The sequence below is a fragment of the Macrobrachium nipponense genome, chromosome 26, assembly GCF_015104395.2.
Source record: "Macrobrachium nipponense isolate FS-2020 chromosome 26, ASM1510439v2, whole genome shotgun sequence".
NCBI lineage: Eukaryota > Metazoa > Arthropoda > Malacostraca > Decapoda > Palaemonidae > Macrobrachium > Macrobrachium nipponense.
Genome location: NC_087215.1, coordinates 40,724,147 through 40,742,251, shown reverse-complemented (window position 1 = coordinate 40,742,251; position 18,105 = coordinate 40,724,147). Strand labels below are relative to the sequence as shown.

The 18,105-nt window shown below is 38.3% G+C and overlaps 1 protein-coding gene and 1 pseudogene across 1 annotated transcript in view; both read right to left on the bottom strand.

Moving 5' to 3' along the window:
* Window positions 1–9,797, bottom strand: part of LOC135200210 (rhodopsin-like) — a 25,073-nt gene extending 15,276 nt beyond the window's left edge. Inside the window, exon 1 of the mRNA XM_064228647.1 lies at window positions 9,694–9,797. The gene's annotated coding sequence lies outside the window, so the exon portion shown is untranslated. The remainder of the gene's footprint in view (window positions 1–9,693) is intronic.
* On the bottom strand, window positions 7,796–9,077 carry LOC135200209 (rhodopsin-like; annotated as a pseudogene).
* Window positions 9,798–18,105: the final 8,308 nt, after the last annotated feature.

The following is an 18,105-nucleotide window of genomic DNA, read 5'->3' as shown; positions in this document are numbered from 1 at the left end:
GAAACTGAATTGGAAATAAAAGGTAACATCTAAAATTTAATGCGAGATGCATGTAGATATTGCTAATGGTTTTCTACATAACGATGCAAGTATGCATATCCTGAAACAACCAAAACAATTATTATTAAAAAAGTAGTTCAGAGATTTTAATAGTCCTTATTTTCAGTTCGAGGTCTGTAACATCCTGAAGATATTTCATAGTACAGTACAGCGAGGCCAATATTCTAATGCTAATGTATTATTTGAAGTGTATCATCCCATCTTTAAATCAGTTACTACAAATTATGAATCTTTATGAAAAAGACAACGTGACTTTGATTATGGAAAAGTTATATATATATATATATATATATATATATATATATATAATATATATATATATGTATATATATATATGTATATATTATATGTATATATATATATATATATATACTATATATATCCACTTTCCATCCATTCACTTATGTACAATTTTCCTATAACTCCGAATATTTCATGTTCGAAATACCAATATGGGAAGGTTACTACAAATTATGAACTTTATGAAAAAGATAACAGTGACTTTGATTATGGAAAAGTTATATATATATATATATATATATATATATATATATATATATATAATATATATATATATATATGTATATATATATGTATATATATATATATATATATATATATATATATATATATATATATATATATATATATATATATATATATCCACTTTCCATCCATTCACTTATGTACAATTTTTCCTTATAACTCCGTAATATTTCATGTTCGAAATACCAATATGGGAAGGTGTTAGCAAATTCTTGATTTTCTTGAGCTTGTTTACAAATTTTCCGGTTAGGCGATTCGCATACTTCCGCCCAAGATGTATATAAGCTGCTTTGTCCTCCAGAAAGCCAGCAGAGCAAGGCAGCATCTCGAACAGGAGAGATCTGTCGTTCGTGCAACTGCCTATCTGTTTTTTAACTACATCGTATCTTTCTTGATAAGGTAAGGAAGAAATAAACGGCGAAGAAAAGATCAAGTGAGGCAGAATTACATTAAATTCTTTCTTCTGTACTTCATCATTATTCTTCGTTTTATTATTTCGTTCGGTATATTTCTCCCGTTGTTATAGCCTGATCCTGCGGCACTGCTACACCCTTTCGTTAACCTATAAGTTTCCCTCCTATTTTACATATAGGGAAACACCATTCGTCTCGTAATTTTCTTCACTTCCAGATCTCTTTGCAATAATTGTATTTGTTCTCTCTGGTATCAGTATTATCATTGCTTCATTTTCTTTAATGATGACTAATAATTCAAACTTCGTTCCATAACTTATAATGCATGCCGTGTTTATTTACGACAATGAAAACTATATTCCACCTTCCTTTCAAGTAATCTTTGCTAATCGTATATAGCCAAATTCCCATCCTATAGTGAGAAATATAGACCTACTAATCACTAGTGTTTTCATTATAAAATCTTTGATTGTTTAAAACCGAAAGAATATAAATTGCCTTAGATTTATTTGAATGTCCTATTCCGGACGTCGGAAGGTTCTCCAAAAATTAGAAATTTATTTATCGTTTCGTTGCTTTTTGCTGGGTGAACTTCTCTTTGTCATGATCATTTTTTAAGAGATAAACAGTAAACTGATATTAAAACCTCACATTCTTTGTGGAAGTCAATTCTTATCTCCTATTTGTGCAAATACTTATTGTAGCGAATATATTTTCTTGTTCACTTGCGAAATCACTATATTGAAGAAGTCTAACATTTAGGATATACTAAATATAATTTCCTGCGCTATTGGAGAGATTGTAAATTTTGTCATGCACAAACTAGGGAGGAAGATTGTAATTTGCAGAGCCATCCATTACCTTCTCTGAGAAATCTGCAGACAATCATCTATTCTGAAAACTAGAGTATGCAATCATTATTCGATACATCTCGAGAGTTGTAATTATAGAGCATTTTAAATTCATCTACATTCTTCACTATTTTTTATAACTAAAAATAGACTTGATTCTAGTCTGTGCTCAACTTGAAATATTGTGAACAATATTTGTAATGATGTGTATAGCTTCATTTTCTTAATTGCAGATGGGTTACTGGGATGATCCTTCAAAGATGGCAGGTAATCTCTTGCCATCCACGAACCCATACGGGAACTACACTGTAGTCGACACGGTGCCTCATCATCTCCTCCATTTAGTGGATGTCACTGGTACCAGTTTCCTCAATCATGAACCCTCTGTGGTATAATTTGATTGCTGTATGGATGGTTTGTTATGAGCCTCCTCGCTCTTGGCGGCAACTTCGTTGTTATCTGGGTCTTCATGAACACCAAGTCTCTCAGGACTCCGCTAAACATGTATGTTGTGAATTTGGCATTTCTCAGACTTTGGTATTGGATGTTAACCATGTGCCCACCAATTTTGGTTAACTGCTATTACCAGACTTGGGCTTTCAGTGATATGGCTTGCCAAATTTTATGGTCTATGGGTCAAGTTTTGGAACTATATCTATTGGACAATGATCTTCATTACTTTGGCTCGTTACAATGTCATTGTGAAGGGCCGTCTCTCTGCAAACTTGACCCCTAAAGGTGCTTGGCGAGGATTGCTTTGTATGGGGACAAACATTTTTCTGGGGTCTTCTTCCTCTGTTTGGCTTCTGTAGATTACGTTCCTGAGGGGTAACATGACAGCTTGTGGCACTGATTATCTCTCAGAAGAGTTCTGGAGTAATTTATACTTGTATTATATGCCTTTGATTGCCTACATGTTCCCTCTCCTCTACTCATCTATTGTTATTCAGTCATCATGAAAAAGCTGTCGTCACTCACGAGGAAACAGATGCGTGAAAAGGCAGGAGAAGATGGGAGTGAAGTCCCTGAGAAATGACCCAGAGGCCAAGAAGACTTCATGTGAGTGCCGTCTCGCAAAGGTCGCCCTTACAACTGTGGCCCTATGGTTTATTGCGTGGACTCCCTACTTCGTCTATCCATGGCAGGTCTCTTATTACAAGCCTATGGTACTCCTTTGTTTTCAATTTGGGTTCTGTCTTCGCCAGGCCAATGCTGTGTACAACCCTATTATCTACGCTATCAGCCATCCTAAATACAGAGCTGCTATGGAAAAGAAGTTACCTTGCCTCTCATGTGCTACTGAGAGAGATGGAGATGGCAGTTCTACCGGTGATGCGGCAACGGTTGTATCAGCTGATGAAAAGGCAACGGTTGCATCAGCTGATGAAAAGCTTGAGCATTTTGAGCCTCCTTTCTTATATATGGCAAGTACATGAGAACCAAATGATGGCAAAGACCGACTACAATATTAACATATATTTTTTTTACCATCTGTATCCTGAATAAATCCTTCGCACTTATAAAAATATCAGAATGTTTCCATTTTTCCTATCTTGCTTGGACCCTGAAGTATGAAAAGGAAAAGGCAAAATAACAATGAATTCTGCAAAAATAGTAAGGCAGTAGAAGATTAATGTGTAATGCAGACAAACAAAGGTTCTATCAATAAACTTCCGGAGTTTTCTCAAAAAAAAAAAAAAAAATAAAAAAAAAAAAAAAAAAAAAAAAAAAAAAAATAATAAGTAAATAAATAAATAAGCTCAGCCGGAAGTGGGTCATACGGAACCCTGAATAATTCTGCTATTAGTCCCTTTTTCTATAACTTTTCCTTAATCAAAGTCAGTGTTGCCTTTTTTCATAAAGATCATAATTTATAGTAACTAATTTTAAAGATGGGATCATACATTTAATAATATATTAGTATTAGAATATTGGTCTCACTGTACTGTAATATGAAATATTTTCAAGGACGTCACAGATCACTAACTGAAAATAAGGACAATGAAAATCTTTATACTACTTTTTAATAATAATTAAGTTGTTTTGTTTTCAGCATCATTATGCACAAAACTATTAGCAATATCTACATGCATCTCGCATTAAATTTTAGTGTTACTTATTATTTCCAATTCAGTTTCAAGAAGCGTACTCGATCTATAACTTTTAATTACACAAAAATAAGTAATACACTCCACATATATATATATATATATATATATATATATATATATATATATATATATATAAGTCATATCACATTTCCTTGATTCTATACATATATCGAGTTATATGTCTTTAATATCTACTTCGCTCTACCTCGGCATTAATATATTTTCATATATGATTAACCAAAGGGGAATTTTTTTCTCGATAATAGACTTGCCTGGACCCGGGCGCAAACCCATGGAGCCTTTCAAATCCAGGAACGTCAGTGAAGCTTTTACCTACTACACCACCGCAAGAGGCTAAAAGTTCATGTCGCCTCTCACCCTCAAATACCGTCCGCGCTTAGGTAATTCGTTGGTTTGGAGACAACATCAACCCACTTCGACCCCGGTAGCGTTGCAGTGCTTTTGACAGCACGTATCCAATCTATAAGTCATATCACATTTCCGTGATTCATATACATATATTGAGCTAAAATGTCCTTTAATTTCTAATTCGCTTTACCTCGGAATTAATATATTTTCATATCTGCTTAACAGAAGGGAATTTTTTTCTCGAGATAGACTTGCCTGGACCTGGGTGCGAACCCATGGAGCCTTTCAAATCCAGGAACGTCAGTGAAGCTTTTACCTACTACACCACCGCAAGAGGCTAAAAGTTCATGTCGCCTCTCACCCTCAAATACCTTTTGCGCTCAAGTAATTCTTTGGTTTAGAGACAACATCAACCCAACTCGATCCCGGTAGCATTGTATTGCTTTTGACAGTACGTAGCCAATCTATAAGTCATATCGCATTTCCATGATTCATATACATATATCGAGCTACAATGTCCTTTAATATCTAATTCGCTCTACCTCAGAATTAATATATTTTCATATATGCTTAACCGAAGGGGAATTTTTTTCTCGATAATAGACTTGCCTGGACCCGGGCGCGAACCCATGGAGCCTTTCAAATCCAGGAACGTCAGTGAAGCTTTTACCTACTACACCACTACCGCCTCTCACCCTCAAATACCTTTCGCGCTCAGGTAATTCATTGGTTTGGAGACAACATCAACCCACCTCGACCCAGGTAGCGTTGTAGTGCTTTTGACAGCACGTAGCCAATCTATAAGTCATATCACATTTCCGTGATTCATATACATATATCGAGCTACAATGTCCTTTAATATCTATATATATAATCTTTATGAAACAATAGCAATGCGAGCGCTGATGGGTCAGAGAGATGGGCAAAATGTAATGATATGTTAGGCCTTAGTTGCCTGCCTGGGAAAAACCACAGGTACCAAGTGCTTAGGCTCCAACGCCTTTTATGACCCAGGTTCAGTTCCGTAGTTTGTGTGTGTGTGTGTGTCTGTGTGTGTGTACATATATATGGGAATGAACACAGAAATAAATTGCAGACTCACTACTGGATCGAACTCTTGTCTTTCGTATGAAGGTCCAGGGCATTAGCAATTCGGATGTAAAGGTAAAAATATAATTGGAACCTAAGTACTACATAACTAAGTTTTTTTGCGGGGGAGACGTCTAAGGCCTAACATATCAGCTAATTTCAGCTAACTCCTCGACCAATCCACGTTCGAATTGCTAAGATTTGATTCGACGTACCCTTTTCACTTTGAGATATGATAGAAAGGAACACATGGAAACGTTTTTCACAGAATAAAATGTCAGACTCGCCTTGGGACTGAAACCTGATCTTTTGAGTGAGAGTCCAGTTCATTAGGTATTCGGACAAAAAGATTATGAAAGGATTTGGAACCTAATTACTACACACCCGAGGTTTTTCCTTGCATTCGGTCCCGTGGTGATTCAGAAATTTATTTCTGTGAACTCATTCCCATCATAGCTCTCAGTGAAAATGGTAAGTCGAGTAAAATGTTGGCAATTCGAGTAGTGATGGTTTCAGGAAGTTGTTTTAAAATTAGCTGGTATGTTATAGGTCTTAGTCGCCTGCCTGGGAAAAAACCTCAGGTATGAAGTACTTAGGTTCCAACTCATTTTGTGACCTTTGTGTCCAAATTGCTAGTGGCCTGGATTTTCACTCAAAAGATGGGGTTCGGTCCCCTGGTTAGTCACAGATTTATTTCTGTGAAACAATATTCCAACTGTTCATTTCTAGTATATCTTACAGTGAAAGGAGTAAATTGAATGAAATGTTGGCAATTCGAGTGCTAATGGGTTGGGGAGTTGGGTAAAATTTGCTAGCATAATACCTTGCCTACACTTTTATATAGAGCCTTCCATTTATCCTGGAATTGGCATGCCGTTAATAAGGAAATTCCATTTTTACACGAGTTTTTCACCAACAACTTTTTTTCCATCTAACCTATTTTTTCAGTATTTGCGGAAAATTTTAAACAACCATTTGATGCCAAAGCACAAAATTGCAACCGTTCCCAAACTTCAAACCTATGCCAGTATTCCATTTCTGCATAATAAAAGTTTTAACCAAAACCTTTCTCAGTTTATTTCAAGATATTATGGATCGGTCAAAATTAATCTCATTCCAAAGAATCCTCTGAAGATTGGATCTTTATTCAATACTAAAGACCGAGGAACTTACGTGGGCTGCACCCAAAGATTTCTCAAGGTACGCGCCGACTCTCACAGAGGCGTTAGCTATCGAACGGGCAATAAATTGAGTAATCCCGAATTTTCGAACATAAGACAGCATGCCAAAAAATGTGGTAGCAACATTGAATAAAATCAATTTAAAATTATAGCAAGGGCCAATTCCGAGTCAGCACTATCTATTCTAGAATCGCTAACTATCAAACAGACAGTACTCGCCCTTCTCCTTTCTAAATAGGTTGGTACCTCCTACAATGATGAATATATCATGATGTAAATTTGGTTTTAAACAGATTTTTGTATAATTTGTTTATTCTTATGATCTACAACATTTATTCTTTTATTTACAGCCTGCAAAATCAGACATGTTGTCTTGAAACGTAGGCGCCAATATTTACCACCCTATTTCCACTGTCCTTTGATCTATATATATATATATTATATATATATATATATATATATATATATATATATATATATATATGTAGTATATATATATATATATATACTTATATATATATATATATATATATATATACATACATATATATATATATATATATATATATATATATATATATATATATATATATATATATACATATATATATATATATGCGTGTGTATACCTTTCTCGATATATAATTGTGGTTCGGATTCCACAATAAGCTGTAGGGTCCCGTTGCTAGGTAATCAATTGATTCCTAGTCACGTAAAAATATCTAATCCTTCGGCCAGCCCTAGGAGAGCTGTTAATCAGCTCAGTGGTCTGGTAAAACTAAGATAAACTTACTTTTTTATGCGTGTGTATATGTTATATATATTACTATTTTGTAATAAGAGAGGGATAGATCGAATATGCTTCTTGAAAAACTGAATTGGAAATAAAAGTAACATCTAAAATTTAAAGCTAGGTCCATGTAATATATTGCTAATAGTTTTTTTTACGTAACGATGTAAGTATGTATATACCGAAAAAAAAAAAAAAAACAACAATTGTTTTTTTTTTCTTCCTCTTTTCAGAAAACTGCGGAAGTTTATTGATAAAGCCTTCGGTGTCAAAATTACACATTAATCTTCAACTACCTTATTATTCTTGCAAAATTTATTGTTATTTTGCCTTTTCCTTTCTATGTACACTCATACTTCAAGATAGGAAAAATGATAACCATCTGATATTTTTATAAGTGCGAAGGATTTATTCAGGATACAGAATGATAAAAAAAATATATTTAGTATTGAAGTCGGTTTTTGCCATCATTTTCGTTCTTCTGTTCCTGCCATATAAGACAGGAGGCTCAAAATACTCAAGCCTTTTCATCAGCTGAAGCAACCCGTTGCAGCATCACCGGTAGAACTGCCATCTCCATCTCTCTCAGTAGCACATGAGAGGCAAGGTAACTTCTTTTCCATAGCAGCTCTGTATTTAGGATGGCTGATAGCGTAGATAATAGGGTTGTACACAGCATTGGCCTTGGCGAAGACAGAACCCCAAATTGAAAACAAAGGAGTAACCATAGGCTTGTATAAGAGACCTGCCATATTAATGAGGAAGTAGGGAGTCCACGCAATAAACCATAGGGCCACAGTTGTGAGGGCGACCTTTGCGAGACGGCACTCACATGAAGTCTTCTTGGCCTCTGGGTCATTTCTCAGGGACTTCACTCCCATCTTCTTGGCCTGTTCACGCATCTGTTTCTCGTGATTGGCGACAGCTTTCATGATGACCGAATAACAATAGATGAGTAGAGAGGGAACATGTAGCAATCAAGGCATATAAATACAAGTATAAATTACTCCAGAACTCTTCTGAGAGATAATCAGTGCCACAAGCTGTCATGTTACCCTCAGGAGACGTATCTACAGAAGCCAAACAGGGGAAGAAGACCCCAGAAAACAAAAAAGTTGTCCCCATACAAAGGCAATCCTCGCCAAAGCACCTTTAGGGGTCAAAGGTTTTTGCAGAGAGACCCTTCACAAATGACATTGTAACGATCCAAAGTAATGAAGATCATTGTCCAAATAGATATAGTTCCAAAACTTGACCCCAATAGACCATAAATTTGGCAAGCCATATCACTGAAAGCCCAAGTCTGGTAATAGCAGTTAACCAAAATTGGTGGGCACATGGTTAACATCATACCAAAGTCTGAGAAAGCCAAATTCACAACATACATGTTAGCGGGAGTCCTGAGAGACTTGGTGTTCATGAAGACCCAGATAACAACGAAGTTGCCACCAAGAGCGAGGAGGGGCTCATAACAAACCATCCATACAGCAATCAAAAAAAACATCTACCACAGAGGGTTCATAGGAGGAAACTGGTACCAATGGGACATCACTAAATGGAGGAGATGTTGAGGACCGTGTTCGACTACGGTGTAGTTCCCGTATTGGGGGGGTTTCGTGGATGGCAGGACTTACCTGCCATCTTTGAGGATCATCCCAGTAACCCATCTGCGAATAAGAAAAATGAAGCTATAACACCATCATTACAAAGAGAGGAAAGTTTAATATCAGTTTACTGTCCGTCTCTTAAAAAATGGTTATGACAAAGAGTAGTTCACCCAGCAGAAGCAACAAAACGATAAATAAAATCTGAAATTATGGAGAACCTTACGAGGTCCGGAATAGGACATTCAAGTAAACCTAAGGCAATTAACGAGTGATTAGTAAGTTTATATTTTCTCATTACAGGATGGGATTTGGCTAAACTATTAGCAAAGATTACTTGTAAGGAAGGTGGAATATAGTTTTCATTGTCGTAAATAAAACGAAATTTGAATTTCTAGTCATCATTAAAGAAAATGAAGCAATGATCATATTGATACCAGAGAAAAACAAATAAAATTATTGCAAAGAGATCTGGAAGTGAAGGAAAATTAACGACAGGAAAGGTGTTTCCAATTATGTAAAATAGGAGGGAAACCTTATAGGTTAACGAAAGGGTAGCAGTGCCGCTGGATTAGGCTATAAGAACGGGAGAAATATACCGAACAAAATAATAAAATGAAGAAACAATGATGAAGTACGGAAGAAAGAATCTTTTCTTCGTCGTTTATTTCTTCCTTACCTTATCAAGAAGATACGATGTAGTTAAAAAAACAAGATAGGCAGTTGCACGAACGACAGATCTCTCCTGTTCGAGATGCTGCCTTGCTCTGCTGGCTTTCTGGAGGACAAAGCAGCTTATATAATACAGGGCTTGGGCGGAAGTATGCGAATCGCCTAACCGGGAAAATTTGTAAACAAGCTCAAGAAAAAACCAAGAATTTGCTAAAACCTTCCATATTGGTATTTCGAACATGAAATATTACATTTTAAGGAAAAATTGTACATAAAAATATATGCATAGGAGTGGATTAATAGCATTAATTACATGTTTGTAGTTCACACACGCATATATATATATATATATATATATATATATATATATAAACGTGTGTATATATATATATATTATATATATATATATATATATATATATATATATATATATATATATCTACGTATATATATATATATATATATATATATATATATATATATATATATATATATTATATATACGTAGATATATATATATATATATATATATATATATATATATATATATATATATACTATATATTATATAAATATATATATCTATATATATATATATATATATATATTAATATATATATATATATATATGTGTGTGTGTGTGTGTGTGTGTGTGTGTGTGTGTGTGTGTGTGTGTGTGTATAATATATTAATGATTTGTACCTCAAGAGTGCATAACTGTTGAAAATAACGTGAAATTGGTCTGACAATGACTTTGACAGTGTGGGGCAATCATATGCAAAAGTACAACTGAGGAAGTTCTTCACATTGGGTAACAGTTAGGTAAACATTAAAGGTTTAGCTTAATGAATTATATTTACTCTTAATCACACTAGCAATGAAAGGATTAAACCATATGGGTTCTTGGGGCATGTAAGACCTCGTAACGCAATTAACAAACAGGTAGATTTTCAAGTAGATGAACACGTTACTGTAAGCTTCCCGGCACGTGGAACGTAGATAAAAATAGGGTGAATTTTCCCCGGAGCACAGGAAGTGAGAATCCAGAATCCACAGCCGCCGCAAGTCTGTAATCAGTCATTGGGAGTTAAACAAATTGCGTAAAGGCTCGTCCACACTAGGAAACATTGTTTGCAAACAAAGTTTCCAAACAATGTTCCATGTCCAGAACTCAGTTGTCGTCAGGATACTTGTCGGTGCTGTAGCCTCTATCCTACTTGGCTATTTTAATGCGCTCGAGGAGGAATAAGAGAAAGAAAAATCCTACCTTTGATGGCGGGGAGATTCAATTTGGCTTTTTTCTTTTCACTTTTCTTTATCAGTGTCCGATGTATACCATTTTTTTCTTCAAAATCTAACTAATACATTTGATTGAGAGGTAATTCATTCTCTCCATCTTTCCCCTAAGCCCCGACCCTCAAACTCTCCAGGATGCACCGACCTCCCTTTACCACCCTCTGTCGTATGATACAACGGTTATTTAAAAAACTTCCCTCACCAACGAAACATAAATATGTTCTCAAAATATTCCCTGCTCAGAATAAAGGTAGGTTTACACCTACGCAATTTTGTGTTGCGGGCTGTTACGGCGTGGGACCGCAAGAAACCGCCAGAAAATTAACGCGGTGGGGAGAAAAAATGACCGTTATTGGGCGGCGTGGCCCGGACTCGTGAGGTGTGTTACGGGCATGGGGAGTGTTACGGCGTTGGTGCGGATTTATGGTCATTGTTGCTATGCCAGGGCATGCGCTATCGCTTCTTTGTTACTCCGTCTAGCGGTGTGTTGCGGGTGGCTTGCGGTGTTGTTGCGGAGTAATAACATAATTCATAATAATGAGACAAATGAGAAGCAAATGATGGATATAACAAAAATACTTATACTAAACAAACATGTAAAGCATAGAAAGTAAGAAAAAAAATGAACATGGAAAATCATAAAATGTAAGAAAATGAACATGAAAAGCACAGACTGTAAGAAAATGAACATGAAAAGTATAGAATGTAAGAAAATGAAATTGGGACTTGGTAACTTTATACCATAACATTTTCAACTGCAAAATCATATATTATCAACTGTTACTGATTTTTCATTGTTCCCCTATTAATAACTATGTCCAGTCAATGTTAATTATTGTTTCATTATCATATTTGTATGTGTTCTTGTTCATTTGATCATGTTCTCAATATTGTATTATTGTTCTTTACCTTGTATGTTATTATATTATTTGATGGCCATATTTATTTCATGTTACACTTCATTTTATAGTTCAAGTTATTTTCCGAGTTCTATTTATTTCATATTTTATATATCTTATTACATGTTAGATATCCTGTATATTTCTTCGTGTTATTATTCTTTATGGCCACGCTTTTTCATTTTCAATTTCATTTCACCCAATCATATCATCATATATATTGTCATGACATATAGATTAAGCATCAATTAGGAAATGTAAATGCAAGTCAGTATTTCAACATATTTATTACAAAAAGAAACATTATGAATGATATAAAATGTACAAAATCATTTAATATTAAGAAAATAACTAAAAAATCATTTATTATTAAAATAATAAAATTCTATTTATTTATACATTGTCGACAGGCTGTCAGAGCGCGAATGATGCCCACGTGGTCTGTCCGGCTCCTTTTATCCTCCCCAGAATGCACGGCAACCTTCCATCCATTCGACCTATTGTTTTTGTCAAAATTAAGAGGTGGTTGTGCAATTATTGATATTCAGTGTAAAGCGAAGTCAATCATGTCTGGTTCATTTCTAAAATGTTTAAAAGATCGTTGTTTTGGATTGGATGGATGGATTATGGAATTTAGGGCATAGCCCAAGTGCTGGCACCTATAAGATCATTCAGCGCTTTAATGAAAGTATGGCTAGATGGAAAAATTAGAAATGAAATGAAAATGATAAACTGATGACAATCCTGCACTTGAACAGGACTGTACATCAGCAAAGGCCATTTCACTCTCCCCTCAGCATTCCGATCATCCAAAGTTATGAAAGATCGTTTGGCCAGGGGCCCCATCGTTGGTTTGGTTACCAAATGATTATTTATTATTGCAAAGTCAGAGCAACCTACCTCATAGAAAATGAATGCCAACATCAGGATTGCGCTATTTTTACACCTAGTTTTTATGAAAGTATGATAAATATATTACGAAGTGCTAATAAGATTACCTCTTATCCACAGATAAAAACGAAAGTGGTATATGAACTGGAATAACAGAAGATGCAAAACTAACGATTATCCATCACGATGGACGAAAGGATCCAAGAGAGGACAGTAATCTCCCGATATGAGTTTTGTCGGAATCCATCGGCCTCCATCCTTCAGCCCTTTTCCGTCTCCTTGAATATACTCTCACCCTCCAGCACTCCCTTGGGCTAGTAATTTCATTTCAACTGCCCCCATCTGCACAGGCTAATCTCTAGAGCAGACGTGGGCAACCTGTTGCGCGCGAGCACTGATGCAGCACGTTTCACAATTAAAAACATTTATGAATAAATACAATTTCGTTAAACTGTGAGGGTGCCATGAGACAAAAATGCCCAGCACCAAACATACAACTGAAAAGAAAAGTAAAATTATAATTTTTACTCTCAATGACCATTGAGTTGCAACACACACACAGACAAACACACACACACACACACACACACACACACACACACACATCATATATATATATATATATATATATATATATATATATATATATATATATATATATATATATATATATATATTATATATATATCTAATAAAAAGGAGACCCATAAAAACACCAAAATGTAGAGAGAAAAGTACTATATTTCAGAGACTGCTGTCTCTCTCTTCTATCATGACAATACTATCAAGATAGGTGTAGCTAGCAACCTATTCTTAAGAGCCTTACGAATTTGTTCCCCAGATTTCCTGGAAAAAGAATTTGAACTAATTCGCAAAGCAACTTTTCATCTTTAAAGTATCCTGGACCATATAATTGAGAAAGCAATTCAAAAAAAGCCAAAACGTTTAATTTCTACCGAACCCCCTAAAAGACAAGGGACCAGAGGACACACCACAATAAATAAAAAATTTTTCCCCCACCTGTTCCCACCTGGAGACGATTAAGAGAGTAACTCACACCCTTGGGAAAAGCCAAACCCTTTTGCATTTACCTACCCAAATACCTTAGCCAAATCCCTGATTAACGTCCAACAAAAGACATCTCCCAAAGACTCTGGGTATAGAGATCCCATGCCCAGGACTGTGACCAATCTTACATCGGATTTACAGGTAAATCACTTCCCCAGAGATTAATACAACACAAAACGGTCAGTTAGGTATGGACAACAGAACTCGGCTATTTTAACCACCATATAAAGAACATAACCATAGAATAAACTGGGAATATGTCACGTGTAATTTATAGCAGCAACTGCCGGCACAAGAGTCAAATGATGGAATCGGCCTTAATAAAAGAGAAGCAGGTTAATGAACATCTCAAAAGGGAATTGGATATCAGATATCGTCGACGCAGTGTTCAATTGTTCATTCAACCAAACGCTTAAGAAGATTTTTAAAGGAAGATTATCAGCGGGGGTGACCTAAATTGGCTTACTTGTGGACGAATCTCTTGTATAAATACCACCTTTTCTGTAAACTTTTTCTCATTCATATACCTGAAGAGAGAGACAGCAGTCTCTGAAATATAGTACTTTTCTCTCTACATTTTGGTGTTTTTATGGGCTCCTTTTATTAGATGGAATTATGTTGTTACAGAACATTTTTTCCAGTCATATATATATATATAAAGTAGAAAATCTGTTTAGTCCAAATAGAATATAAGCAGGCTTCTGCGTTTTTCTGATATTTGTAATTACATTTTCATGCAGCATAAACTTATTGTAATTCATTCTGAGGTAATGGAAAGAGATTTGCTTCCAGTAGGTCCCTTAATAAAATAAAATAAAATAAACTTACAAAGAAATATGTCTCTCCTTCACATTTACAAGTTTTCATCAACACAAAATAATGCATCTGATATGAAAATTTATATTAATCCAACAATTCTAAGTTTTCCGCACCTGAAAGGATTAGTTAATATAATGGCAATATGAACTTTAGTAATCTACTATTTCAAAATGATTACGAAAAAAGAATGATTGCTGCTCTAGTCTTGAAAAACAAATAATAGGTAGAGATGTTTTTGAGAGAAATTTGTGATTCATTATTGTGTTACAACCCTATCTGCCATCTTGCAAAGCGTTGGGCCTATTTATTTTATCCTACAATATCCATCTCATCCCTAGTCTATCAGTCATTTTGGGCTGCTTAAAGCTTTCATCCATTTGTGCTTGACTCTATTGCGCCAAATCCATGCAATTCCCTGTTTGCAGGTGTGTTTCTGATAGTATCTCCTCTTCCAATTAACGTAATATTAGGAAACCCAGAAGAGAAAGAATTCTTTTTATTTTCATTCACATGTGTTGTAGGTGTCTGTTCTCATGATGGTTCTAGAATCGGCAGGAGTGTTGTGGAACGCGACACGGGCCGTCACGTCGTCAGAAAATGCAGTGAAATATGATGCAATATTTCGTCGAGATTCTTCTAAGACGTTCTGGTCATCTCGGGAGTCTGTGACGTTCATGCTCCGCCCCCCTTAGGGCCCACTCCCAGGTCACCGTATAAATATGACTGACGAAGTAGGAGAGTGAGAGTCACAGATCAGATCATCAATGAGAGAGCAGAGATCATCAGAGAGAGATAAGAGAAGAAGATACAGACGAAGGATCAGAGAGGAAAAGGTGCTCGAGAGTTTGATCGGAATCTGGTCAAGTCGTCTAGTTAGAGAGAACGACTTAGGTATTTTCGACGTTGAGCAAGCCTTGAGAGCAGAAACGTTCTACAAGAGGTTTCGAGGAGTTCCTCCCCTTCGAGTATCAAGAATCGACCTTATTTTCTGCAACATGGAGTCAAGAAGACGTCTACAATTACAGTTCTCCTTTTGTGAAACCACCGTGTAAGGACAACGCTTATTCATAATTTTCTCTGTATATAATTCATCATTCGCGTTGTTCTTACTTCCCTCCGAGAGAGCATTCAGCGGGCTTTCCGCCAGTGTATAAAGCTTGTATAACCATATATTGTGTACTTTTATATTTTGTATTTTATGTCTCTCAAGAAACACAAATCGGGTCTCGCCGACCCATTTTTACTCTCTCGCGGGTCGGTGACCACATTTCCGTCCACATGCTGTATATTTATATTTCCCTTGACTGTAATAAAAATCAGTACACTTCTACCTGCCTCTTTTGTCACCTCTCACAACTGGTGACCTCCCGGTTTGGACGGTGACCCAAGGCGGGTTTTGGCTCAGCCATTAAGGGACTTACTACCGCCACTCACCTTCAGAGATCTTTAACGGACTCACACGGCGCCTCAGTATAGATCTCTGAAAGCTCCTACCGTGGAAATAACCAACGCCTCTAACGGACTAAAAAAAAACTACGGCATACCTGCCCACCAAGGTGTGTTCAGGCGTTTCCTCAAACGGTTTGGGCCCGGCCCGCCATTCACGACTCTGTCGACCGTTTCTGTGAGAGAGGACAATGGGCGCAGATAGTACCACGCGGGAAACCAGGCCTCCCCCGCCCCAGCGACTGACTCGGACACAACGGCCGCTCGAGCTGTCAAATTGACCCCCCTTCACAACGGCTGACCCGTCTGCCTGGTTCTTCCAAGCCGAAGGGCAATTCCGGATCGCAGGGGCTCACGAACAAAGTGCTGCAGGCGGCTGACCTCGTCGCAGCGGCCCTCCCGACAGAGGTGTTCGACGGAATATCGAACTGGCTGACCGGTCGAGCACGAACCGGACTTGTCACGCTCGACGAGATAAAAGAAAGGCTCGTGACAGTCTATTCCGCGGCCCATCGCTGAAAGGGCCGCCCGCGCCCTCGCCTAGCCGCGAACCCCATGTGCGCTGCCGACCCACCCCAAGATGCCTGGGGGGGGGGGGGACACTGTGAGTGGCCTCGTCGTCGTTTGCCCGAAATAGGCCCCGACGGAAAACGGGAAAAAAGAAAGAGATCAGCCTGAGCCGTGAAATATTCCTGCGGCAACCTCTGAGCCGGACGTCCGAAAACAGCTGACGGCCAACGCATATACCCTAGAGGACGACGAACTACTAGAGAAGGCAAAGAAACTGACGTTGTCGAACAATGCCGCGAAGCTCGCCACCGACCCCCCATCCTCCGTGTGCCTGGCCGCAGAGAAGGAGAAGACGACGACGACCCAACGCAAGAGATCGGCGCCGTATCCCAAGGGAAGTCCTCCCACACGCAGCGAGGTGAAAACTCCTGGTGCCGCTTCCACCGGAGGTTCGGGAGATTCTCCAAGAGGTGTCAAAGCCCTTGCACCTTCCAGCAGTCAAAAAAACGGCGACGGCAAACAAAACCAAGGCCGCCCGTGGCAACGGCCTCGTCGGAACACACACCGTAGGGTTCTACGTCCGCGACGCGATCTCCGGCCGGAGGATGGTGGTGGACGAGGGCAATGCACTCGATATTCCCGCCGTCAGGAAAAGACCGTAGCCTCGAACCCGACAAAACAACCTCCCTCGTCACCGCAAACACCGGGACCCCCATCCGTTCCTACAGCATGAAGCCACTCGAGATATCCATCTTGGGGCGAAACTACGTCTGGGAATTCACAATCACGGACGTCAGGATCCCGCTACTGGGGGGCAGATTTCCTGGCGCAGAACGGCCTCCTGGTGGACGTGGGCCGCAAACGCCTCCTCGACACGGGGACATGCCTTTCCCTTCCACTGGCAGCAGGCCGGGCGCCCCTACAATTTGTACCATCGCCCCCCACAAATACGGCAACCTCCTGCAGGAGTTCCCCGAAGTCTTCAAGCCGGAACTTCGTCAGGCGGCAGGGACGCCGCCCAAGCACGGGATATTCCACCACATAAACCACCCAACAGGCCCCCCCGACACACGCGAAGTTCCTCCGACGAACTCCCTCCAGGCCGCCTCCAGGAGGCGAAGCAGGCGTTCTCGGAGATGGAACGAATGGGCATCTGCAAGAAAGTGTCGAGCCCTTGGGCTTCGCTTCGCCCCACATGGTACAGAAACCTGACGGCACCTGGAGGCCCTGCGGAAGGAGACTACAGGAGACTCACCTCGCTACAATCCCCGACCAATACCCCTTGCCAAACATGCAGGATTTGACAGGGGCCCTCCATGGGGTGCCGAATGGTCGTTTCACAAAAATGGACCTCTTAAAAGCCTATTTCCAGGTTTCCCAGTCCACCCCGATGGACGTCCCCAAGACCTGCCTATCATCACGCCTTTTGTTGGCTCCTTCGTCTTCCATTACTCAACCTTTGGCCTGAGGAACGCAGGGGCCACCTTTCC